Source organism: Apium graveolens, chromosome 7, assembly GCF_009905375.1.
Source record: "Apium graveolens cultivar Ventura chromosome 7, ASM990537v1, whole genome shotgun sequence".
Taxonomy (NCBI): domain Eukaryota; kingdom Viridiplantae; phylum Streptophyta; class Magnoliopsida; order Apiales; family Apiaceae; genus Apium; species Apium graveolens.
The window spans coordinates 83,889,063-83,901,746 of record NC_133653.1 but is presented as its reverse complement, the minus strand read 5'-3'; positions in this window follow the sequence as shown (position 1 = coordinate 83,901,746).

Genomic DNA, 12,684 nt, shown 5'->3' with positions numbered 1-12,684 from the left:
TAAATAAATAACGGGGAGTTTCTTTTAAAACTATATTCAAAATATTTAAAATAAGTCGAAATAATATTATTTGACGGTCTAAAATTATTCGTATGATATTCTGAAATTCAGGAAGTATTTTTAAATCCAATCTTATAATTTTTTTTTATCATTTTAAATTACTAAATAAATATTTAATAATTAGATAATAATTATTAAATAATTAAACCTTGAAGTATTATATATTTTAAAAGAATATTTGAAATAATATTTCTCAACTAGTTTATGTTTAAGTAATTAAAGTACTCTTTAATAATATAATTAATCAAGTTCGAAATAAATAAACGTTGGAAAATAATTCTTCTATATTAAATGAATAATGAAATAAAATTTATTATTCGAGTAATTAAATATAGTTGAGGGAATACGATCTTTGAAAATCGTTTTAATAAAAGTTCGAGGTATTTAATGTTTCGCAAGTGGACGTCGAGTTCCTTGGGATAAAACAAGTACGGACTTTTGATCGTCCAAAACATCTCCGGGATGATTCCCGGGTTTATACTTTATATAAACTGACCACTCTCGGTCTTACAACTTATACATCACGCTCTACTATAGCGTTAATATTCTTAAATAAAACACCTCCGGAATACTTCCGGGTTTTTATCAAATTATACTGACTGATCCTCGATCTAAAATATACTCTTCATATATACAACGCTACTCTCTAGCGTTATCGATTGAAATTCGGTAATATTCACATACCAAAATCATTATCATATCGTATGATATTATATAACATAATTCTTAAAACATCGTAAATATAGCACCATGTATATATCCACATTATTTGAAAACAAACACAACACAACAGTTTTAAAATATAGGGTTTGAAAACTTGCCTGGAGTCCAAGATACGTTTCCCGACTTCCTCTCGTTCCGGGTTTTCTAATCAACAAATATCATAATCTTAATCAGCATTCCTACTCTCATCACCAACTTATATTCTAATAAGTTCAATACTTCATAATTTTCAATATTCGACCGACTCGAAATAATCACCAATCCTTGGTCGAAACGGACGGTCAAAGTAGTCTTCTAGAGTTGACTTTACCGAATGTTACTATTACGCAACTCGCACTCTATCATTTTTAATAAATCGTAAAATTAATATTTTAATATGAAACCACCTCGAGGGGCTTTTTAAGTGCTTTTAATATTTATCATAAAAGCTTCATTTTCATAAAATGAATTTAATTAGGTGAAAAGAATTTCAAAAGTTCGGTCAACTACGGGATTTTACTATTCAAACCGTTTTCACTAAAACATCGATATCTCTCAAACCGTTAACTCAATTGATGCACCGTTTTCGCATACGCGATCTAGACAAAATTTAGAACACATTATTTCACAATAGTTTTCTGGTAACAGGGATGAAAATCCCGAAGAAGCAGTTTCTAACAGGGGGTTGTTTTTGATATTCGTACTCCGCGCGACCTCGGCTCCGACATTTTTATAAAATTGAAAAATAAATATTTTTACTTGTAATTTTTATATAATTTAGGGAACTCTATTTATTACTCTCTATAAAAATTTCATGGTTTATGAATATTTTTAAGTTGATTATTTCTATTTCCAAAGTTTGTAATTCGTAGCAGTTTTTGTCGCGTAAATCATTTTTACTAAAACGGTCATAACTTTTGATCCGTAAATCGGAATCAAGCGATTCAAGCACCTAAACGATCCTTATAACATTTTATATCATAATCAAGTGTTATTTTTCAAGAAACTGCAATTTAAGCATTCGGGAACTTCTGCAGAAACTTTATGTTGAGTTTTGTTCGTTTTAGCGAGATTACGATTATGATCCGAGTTTCGTTTACGTCTTAGATCATTATACCACCACAAACAATCATCAAATCATCATCCCAACACTAAATCCTCTCAAGAACATCATGTTCTTGAGGCAACAATCATCAACCTCAGAACTAATTAACTAAACATCAAGATTACAACAAATCAACCACTAAAACTAAGTTTATAACTAGGATTTCAAAGGTTCTTGAAACTTAAACCTTAAATAAAGATTGGTCAAATATTTATACCTTTCTCAAAACCTTGAGATGTGTTCTTGATGATGGTGGAGTCTTGGGGATGCTTGGTTGGGTTTTTGAAACCTAAATCAACCATTAAAATCAAGAAACCAAAGAAAAGTTACTATTCATACTATTCATTATCTCTTTTCATGAATTTATTTCACCCATCAAACCTTGATAAAATAGGCTCAAAAATTTATCTTACCTTAGTTTAGGATGTATGAAGCTTGGGAATTAATTGTGGATTTTTTCCATGGCTAGAAGTGAGGGATTTGAATTTGATTTCTTGGTGTTTCTTGGTGAGGGCCGAATGGAAGAAGAATGGGGAGAGATTAGAGTGTTTTGTGCTTTCTTGAATGCTTCTCTTGGAAGATTTTGAAGATATGATTTGTATATATTCTATTACTATTAAATCTTATGTATATCTTAGCTAGCTTCCTAGGTATACAAGCTAATCTATCTAGTTTAGATTTTAGGTTTACTATTCTAGCATTTAGGTCATCATGCTATCTAGTTTAGGTTACTATTTGATAACCTAACCATGGTTAGTTTCTTACCATAGTTAGTTAGTTGAGTTAGCTTGGTTCGATACGTTCATTTATTCGTTTACTCGTTCGCTCGGTCGCTTATTCATTTTCGTAATAAATTCTTGCAACCGGTTCGCGGTGTAAATCCTTTCGTATACGTTCTTTATGTTTTGAAGTATCGTTCTTGGATTTGAATTCATAGGATTTTAAATTTGTAATTATATTGTGATTCCCGTAATCCTTGATGGTTCGTGGATACGGTCATTTTTCAAAGTTCATTTTCTTCGAAACTAATAACGTTTACATACACTCATTAGGTATGTATAATCACAATATCAACTCAGAATCTTAAATTAAAAACTCGTATATGGTGTGGTCGCAAAAGTTTTTATTAAACCACAAGGTTACTTATTCATAAAGGATTTGACCGATGTCAAAAATTTGGGTTCTTACAGTCTTCCCCCTCAAAAGGATTCCGTCCCGGAATCAGTTTAGAAATAGGTGGGGATACGCTTTACACATGACAACCTCGAGTTCTCACGTTGACTTTGCACTATTTGATCTCTTCATAAAAATTTTACTCCTCCGTCAAATATATTTCAGAGTACTTGTTCTTGTAGATCTATGATCTCTACACGTTGTTCCACATACGCTAAGTCTGGCTATAAGTTTATTAGCTTATTTTCAATCATATATCTAGCGTTGACGGTTAAATTTCCTAACATCGATTCGTGGTAGTCGTTATAAACTTGGCGACTGTTTGACGATGGTGCTAATTTATAAGCCAACTTTTTTAGTCTTTTAAAGATTTCAACTGGTCCAATTAATTTTGGTTTCAACATTTCCTTACCTTTCGAATCTCATAACTCCCTCCCCGGGAGGCACTTTCAACAATACTTGGTATGTTCCGTCGTACTTTCTGTCTTTATAGTTCTGGTTCGCATATCTCTATTGTTCATCCTAGGCTGCCACTAGCCGGGTTCTAATAAGTTCTAGGAATTCCTTTGTTCTGTTGATTCAACTATGGTCCAAGTATCCTCCGCTTATGAACTTCTTCCCAACCTAAGGAAGAACGATTCTTTCTTCCGTACAAAGCTTTGTAGCCGTTCCAATGCCCGCATGATAACTCGTTATTGTCGGTAATTCGATTAACATCAACTAGTCTCTTCATTTCCCTTAAAAATCTATAATATGGACGATTAGCGCATCTTCTAGTGTTTGGAATCATCCTTCAACTTATTTATTTCCCCCTTCATCGCTCCTACTAGTGCTAGAGTTTCGTTCCTTAACCTTTTCCCATTTTGTCGTCTTTCGATTATTTTTTGTAAGAAGTTCTCGTTGCATTTTTACACGCTCGTCTCCTGTTATACGCTTAGCTTCAGACTTGACATTTCTTCCTGTAGTAATGTAAGGCATATCGTCGTCATGTTACCATCTTGAAGGAAGCACCATTTCCTACGCAATTGATTGACACGTTTTAGACTCGTGGAACGCTCAACTTCCGTTATCGGTCGAACTTCTTTAATCATTCCCCGTATAATATCCATAGTACTACGATACCTTCTGGGTCTTACTTTTTATTCTCGCTAGCGCCTTAGATGTATTCGCGTTTATTGATACCTGCTATCAGTGGCCTTTATAGGGCGTGTACGATCTTTTTTGCCTTGTATCAGCTCTGACAATGACATCCTTCATTCTTCCACGTTATCCTTCGTAAGGGATATCGGTGACTATTTTCCATATGCTCACGTGGTAAGTACATCTACACGAATTTTCTTTCAATGATAGACGATTCCCCTAGCCATTCCAAAAAAAGTTAAGCCGCTAGACGTATCTTCAATGGCCACGATAGTTCTCTCATTCTACTTGTCAATTTGAGAACTCTAAGTCGTGTCTCTGTTTGTCCCTTCTCGCGAATTATCTTGGGTCCTTGCGTGGCACGATATCACGGGGTCTCTCTATCACGAACTATCTCTTCCGCGTTCATAAAAATTTTATAGAGCGGAGATCTATCATTTGCATAATAAAATAAGCGGTCTTATTTAACCTATTACTCAAAATTCTAAAATAGCACGAAGGTTTACTTGGTTCTTGATAATCCTCCTCCAGAATTTATTATAATAAGCTCTTACTCCCATTCGGGTCATTCACAGGCCGCAATCGCCAAAATTTTAATCCTCGTCATTCCGTTTTCATTTTCAACCATGTCAATGACATCCATTTTCATATTCGGTCATGACTAATATCCTCTTAAGTTTCTAGGCATCATTAATTCTTCCGATTACGTAATAAAGGGTTCTTTTTACATTATCTCAACTCCAAAATTTCTTAATCACGGCCCTTGATCAATTTGACCAAAACTTCTACGCCGTGTCCAACATAAGTAAAAAAATTCCAAATTTTCCTCATATGTTAAACTCTTTGTCCCTTTCAGTGTGAACCTTATCGCGATTATTCTAGATTATTATTATGATGCCTTATGTCACGGTCCTTAAGCTGCGTAGACGTATCATTACACTTCACACAAAATCTATTTTTATCGTCGAGTATTTCCAACACGGGGTTGCTACTAATCTTACCTTCACTTTTTGAAAATCTTATTCCTCGAATTCATACATGCTTGGTCCTTCTCGAATTTATTAGTACCTATCCCGATAATGTTTCAAAGAAGCGTACCTCACTAAGCACGTTGGTATCTCTATTATCGTTCTTCTATAACCATGTTAAAGATCTTTATGATAATAACTAAACATGGTATTCCCTTTTTAAAATAACTTACTCATCATGATGCTCCGATTGCACCATCATAGCACTGAGCTCTCAATCTCATATTAGAACAATCGGTTCTCAACTATACCTCTCTTTGTTCAGAAGGCAATTAGCCTTGGAAGAATGCTTTTCACAATATCAATGTAATTTAGACAATCTTAACAAGATTTCAAAATCTAACATCTGAACAAATAATGAGCTCTGAATAAAAGAGTCACGACACTCAAAAGATTTATAACTTGGAAGGAAGAATACAACAAGGATTATCCTTCCACATCCTTAGAATTTTATATTATGATATAATAAAGAATATCTCTTGAAAGTAATGAGTTCTGAATAATAACATCATTTGAATGACACTTGTAAGATTTTCCCATTGAAAGAATACATTTCTTTTCGAATAATGAAAGAAATATCGAATAACATCCTCAACCAAAGGTTAACCATTGAGGTTTCAAAGAGATGTTATTTTGAAAGAAGGAATTTTATTCAGTGATTAACAAATAAGGAAGTATGTTGTTCTTCAAACATTTCATGAACAAAATATTTCAGAAAACTGGATATGAATCCTTGTTCGAGTGGGCGACCTAGTTAGGTCTCAATTAAATCATTCTTTGAAAATTTCATCGACAATTAAATTTTGAATATATGATGCACTATGGAATAATAATAAAAATTTGATTGGAAGTGGAACTAGAAAAATAATAACTAGTCCATATCAAGCATTATTATCAACCAGCTAAGAAAATGGCCAGCTCAATTGGTTTGGCCTATAGCAACTAGCTAGGATGATTAGCTAGGCTTTCATCGTATTAAGTAAAATTTTGACTAGTTAGGACATTAGTTAGCCGTTCAGGAAAACATATGCAACTAAGCATATTTCAGTTTATTCGAAAAAGAAAATCTCAATATCGTAACCACTAAAGAATTTGTGGCTACCTGGATGGTGATTTCAAAATAAAGAATTTTCAAATTTAGGCCGAGAAAGGCAATTATAACTCTGAATCGAGTGGTCTTGGCATCAGAACAATCGATAGTCCCTCATCAAATATTTCCTACCAATAAAATTGTACACTCAGAGGTGCCCTCGTTCACATACTTTATCAGATTCTCAAATAGAATTGAATTCGGAATACCAATATCAAATTGATACCCTTACTATGATTTCAAAGTTTAATATCCAATATCATTCCGAATAGAAGAAAAGGATTCCCGAGGAATCCAAGGATATTAGATCATCCATGTTTTTAACAATTTGTTAGATATTTACAATCTCGACTAAGAAGAGTAAGTATGAAAGAAGAATCAATTGAAGAAACTCATTATGAATATTCGCCGATGAATTGAGAAAAATTTATTAAAAATTCCTCGGATAGTTGAAATAAGGTATAAATAGCTCTGAGCCGAACAAGAACATAATCTATGAATAAAGATTCATAGATCAACTAAAAGAATTGACAAGTCCTAATGCCGAGAAAGACTATTCAAGATGGTCACATTAGAAGTTCAAAGTAAGGAACGAAAAGGATTGCCTGATATGACTTTTCAAGGCAATACGAATAATCAACAGTTTGGAGAGAGTAGCGTGACAGTAAGTAGGTGTCAAAATATTTCACTGATTATCCTAACTCTCGTTATTATCCTTCTGAAGATGATACCACCTCTTCGTCTTTGTAATTCCTTATTTCAGCTAGTGTCTCTTTCAAATCATTTTAAAATCGCTTACTAACTTGACTTTCGCATGTATATCTGTCATTCAGGTGTTTTACCTCGAAGACCTTACTCATAAATATTCCAAAAGCATCTGCTAAGCCAATAGGGGCCTGCTACACGCATCCGTTACTAACTACAAGTGGCCAGTTTCCCCTGGGAATAGATCAAAGAGATCTCTTAGGGATCTCAATGCAGTCCATAAGTTCGGTGGCATGTGTGTGTGAGTGAACATACATTACCGAATATATTAGAGGTCTACGAGTATATATACATAGTCTCTGACATTATTTCTACCGAAGAATTCTGCTCTAGACTCACCGGTCTATCCTTTCAAAAGGTTCTAAGCTCGAACTATTGCTCATTGTAATCTTACGCCATTCAATTGTAGACATGCCATCAATTCTTAATGCTCTCGATCTCTGACTAAACCATCATAATATTCGTATATTACATTCAAATCTTTCTTAATAGAAATAAAATCCTCAAGGGTATATTAGACACTATCTCTACTGAATTCGTTATTCATACGGTATTCTTATCCTCATTGGTAAAATAATACCTTTAACTAGTTGGGTAGTAATCTTAACTATTTTATTAATAATTAGACTTCATGGTTCTCACATGTGATGCCCCTTCATGGGCAGCTTATTAAGAACTATGGGTAACAAAGCTCTTGTTGTCCAAATGAACATTTGGTGTTGATAATACCGTTTTTACCCCAAATGCCCTGGAGACTCAGCTCCGAGTTCTACATCCACATCATTTTCAAATCATATATGATTCTAATTTTTCTTCTCATCATTTTGATAATCTCCAATGGTCCTATTATTCATTTTTAATACCTTAAATATACACTTATCCTAACCTGCACATTGGGGCTACATCCGGTAGTCCAATGATGAACTCTATATGAGCTCTTACGCAATCTCGCATCTAGACAGGCTCCTAACACTCTCGTTTCTGAGTACTATAACTTATTGCTCTGATACTATTTCTGTAACGCCCCCAAATCCGGGGTCAGGAATCTGGGTTGTCACCCAATCCTTCAATCATGTATAACCTGCATCAACTCAATAATCCAATAATTCCATATCACAGACCCCCAATCTCATACACTTATAAGTTATAGCCTTAGAAATGACGTACAACAAACATCATCTGTTGTTAAAACTCAAATGTACTCTACAGGATCCCAAAATATTATTCATAACCTCTACATGAAGTTACAATAATTATGACCGATATCTTTTACCTATCTGATACTCTGGCCCACCTGAGACAAAGCTGTCAGGGATTCTCCCCATGACTACAAGCGACTAAGTCCCACACTGACATACGGGTTATCTGTTGTGTTGTGACATTTAAAAGAAAGTAAGAGTGAGTAATAATGCTCAGCCATAATAATGTACAGGATCTCTACCCCTCCTATGTCCATTTTAAGAAGCCAAGCCCTTGGCAAAGATTACGACTAAACAAGTCTCTCAGTTCCTGTGGGAGAATATTATATGCAGATACGGAATTCCCCGAATCTTGGTAACCAGCAATGGAACACAGTTCAATAATGAAGAGTTTAGAAAGTATTGTGAAGAGAAAGAAATTGACTTAAGATTCACTTCTGTTGCTCACCCTCAAGCCAATGGGCAAGCAGAAGTTGCAAATCGTATCATTCTAGATGGGTTAAAGAAGAGCATTGAAAAATCCAGAAATAATTGGGTGGACAAAGTTCTGCCGATACTTTGGGCTTACAGAACTACATGTAGGATTACAACAGGAGCAACACCATTTATGCTAGCATATGGGGCAGAAGCGGTTGTTCCAGTGGAGATATCCCATTCATCTCCAAGGATCCAAGCATATAATGCTGAAGAAAATAAAGAGGGGCAAAGGTTAGCCCTGGACTTGATAGATGAAGTGCGAGATGCGGCGCATGCAAAAATCGTGGAATATCAGAAAAAGGCCTCTTTTTACTACAACCTAAGGGTGAAGGAGAGGTTTTTCAAGCAGGGAGATTTGGTCCTAAGGAAGGTGGAAGCTTCTGGAGTAGGGCAGAAGGGAAAACTTGCCCCAAATTGGGAAGGGCCATACAAGGTTAAGAGCATTCAAGGAAGAGGATCTTACAAATTGGAGACCATGGATGGGGAAAAAGTACCTCAGACTTGGCATGCTCAAAACTTGAAAGTTACCACCTATACCTAGTACTTACTATAGTGGTAACAAGGTTCAAAAGCACCTTGAAGCTTTGCTTGTATAGGATTTTTTTATCTCATTTTAAGTAAGATCTGCATTCTAGTTAGTGACTATTAAAGGTTGAACCCATCTTATGTAAGGTTTTGAAAGGCAAGTTATGTTAAATTTATTCTAAACTTTAAAAAACCAGAGTATATTCTTGAGTTAAAGATATTTTAGACTTTGGAAGACCAAGTCTTATTCCCTTTATTCGATGCATGATTTTTAAGAACTGAGTAGTTCAGGTGTGTTAATTTATTTCTTTGAAAGTGCAAACTCCAAAATACTTAGAAAATTAAAAAGGAAACAACTAAATAAGGCAAGGAAAATGATATAAATAAACCCCGAAGGGTGATAAGTTCAAAACACAAAAAATAATACATAAGTCTAGAAACGAATAAAAATCTACTCATCCCTAGCAGGGTCATCCCGATCCTTCTCAGCTTTAGTGTGCCCCTCCTCGGGATTAGCAGAAGTCTCTGTACCCTTTGCTGGGGAGGAAGGAGGAGAAGTAGTGCTAGGATCGAGAATGCGATCTTCTTGCATAGGGGAGTTGAAAAGAGCGTCTAAGCTGTCCCCAGTCTCCGGCTGCTTAGGACTAATAAAGTCCTTGGCTTCTATCAAGTCAGGCTGCTTCTCAGGCACGACCTTCACTGCAGTGTCCTAACCTTGCGTAAACTGGATGGGAAAGAGACCCTCATCATGAATATTCATTAGATCCCTAAATTTTTGGGAGTCCATGTAATCATCAATGAGTGTCTCCTTATGACTCCAGAGTTTGACCAGCTCAGCATGGGCCTTAGACAACTCTTCATCCTTGTTCTTCAGTTTCTTCTCAAGGACCTCAACCCTCTCTTTCCATTTCTTCATCTCCCTTTCAAACTCATCTGAGTTCCCCTTCCAAGACCTAGCTTGGTGCAGCGCTGCCTGGAAGTAGGTGTTACTCTGCATAAGGGAAGCATGATTCAGCACAGGTTCAAAATGAAAAGGAGATAATAGTTAAAGAAAAAGAGAGAAACATTATGAAAGCTTGAGCTTGAGAACCAAAAAGTTCAATGGTCTCAATGTCACTCCCCGTGCCAATGTCAGTAAAGTCGTGGGGAGTTATGGAGTGGTAGGACCAATCCTTAGCATGTTTGATGGACCCTACCACCGTGTCACTTCTCCTGAAGCCCCAGTTAGGCCTGAAAGAGTGCACCTTGAGTGGAGGATCCACATCATCCCCCAGCGCGACCTCGGGGACATGAGGCCTTAGGAAGATAGGGGCCTCGGGCTTACTCCTTGGGTCCCTGTTCAGCTTGGCCCTTTTTTTGGCGGCCTGATTCTCCTTCTTTAGGCTTGTTATTGTTGTTAATGGCCTCGCAAGCTGAAATAAAAAAAGAAGAGGGAAAAACATTAAAGTCTGGAAATAATTAAGTTTCGATAAATAGAAAGAAATAAAAAAAAGATAAAGTTACCCTTATCACTGGCTTGAGAGAGACCAAATTTCTTCAAAGAAAACTTCTCTAAAAGGGTCTAGGAGTCTGTTTGGCCGTTATCAGCAATGAGGGTTTGATAAGCGACCTCCTCCTCATCAGTTAACCTAATGCTAGAAGGGCTACCATCAACTACTTTGCAAAATGGCCTATGAAAAAGAGTGACCCAATCACCTCCGGCCCAGGTCAGCCTAACAAATTCATCTCTCTATATTGGGTTATTCTCGACAATGGAGTTTCCATAAAAAATGTGGGGGATTTCGGGCCTTTGATGTATTAAAACCCAACACGGTTGGGTTAAAGAACTATTATAGAACTGAAAAATGTTTCTACAAACAGCGACTGAAAGAGGAAATTTAATCCTAAGACATAAAACCATAAAATAAATAATATTTCTCCATGAGTTAGGAAGGAGCTGGCATGGATTTATTTGAATATTTGCAAGTAGACGTGGAATGAATTCATGAAAGGGGAACCTAAGACCTGCGGTTAGGGCTCCTCGATAAATAAAGATTGTATCCCCCTCCCAGTTATAGGTCCTATCCCCAGGGGCGGCCGGAGTAATTCTAAGGTGAGGAGGGAGTTTGTACATGGTGTTAAAAGCTTCTATCCTACCATCTAGCTCATGGAAAGTATTATCGTGGTTGTAAAAATCTAAATCAAATAGAGATGGATATTCATCCCCTCTAGTGTTAATCATGTCTATAAGAGAAGTATAAGGAGAACGTATTTGAATCGCGGTACCTCTTTTAGAAGTGTTCATCTTGGCCAGCCTAGCAATGTCGTGATCTGCCATTGATGTTCTTGGGAAGGAGGCTTGAAACCCAGAAAATGGTTGAAGGTGGAGGAGCTACGGTGGTAGATAACGCCGGAAATCGCCTTCTTTAGAGAGGAAATTGAGAGAAACTTGAGAGAAATTTGTGAGTGAGAAATGAAATGAGGAGCTCTACCTCTCATCACACTTATATAGTAGAGTCAAGGGAAGTGAATCGATAAAAGCCCATTGAAATGTGGCCCAATAAAGGAAAGCCCACTAAAACAAGATGTTTCTGGGTCAATCTAGAAGGTTGAAAGGAATTTGAAAGGTCTATAATCGACCAGAACTATGATCGATTAAAAAAGTGACTTTGATCGAATATTTATTCGACTAGAGTGGTAGAAAATCACTTAGTTCGATCAGAGCCCTGATCGATGAAAAAAGTGATTTTGATCTAATATTTATTCGACTACAATGGTAGAAAATTACTTAGTTTGACTAGAGTCCTGATCGATAGAAAAAATAACTTTGAACGAAATATAGTTAGACCTCAGTGTCAGAAATGAGTATAAGCTAAACAAAACACCTTAGTAGATTTAACTTAGTGAATTTTGTAGCACCCGATGGATGATCAATTATAGTGCCGAAGGATGATTCAATATAGTCCCGACGGATGACTAATTGATATCCACCGGCTGAGTAGCTTATGTAACAATAAGTAATGTAGCACATTTCTGTAAACAACTTTGTGTAGATTCTATAGTAGCATATGAGTCATGTTGACTACTAGTAGATATGCAGAATAGGTTGATTAATTGTAAATATTAGATGTCTTGTAATTCTGCATAAATGAAATGGAGTCAAGTGTCAAATAGCTACCCAACGGATGATCAACAAAGCTACCCGACGGATGATCAACAAGGCTACCCGACGGATAACAAGCATGTACCTGACGGATGATCAATTCAAATATCTGTTGACAGTGACAACATAGTCACATGCGTTGGGTGTTTGCAAAAGGAATGTGGCAGCCTGTTTAGCAGGGGTTTGAGAACAAAGAAGCATTACCATTTCCATGCTACTATGAAGATATTCAAAGATGCTGGTATAGAGTAGTGAAGTAGCATGGAGTTAGACTTGAT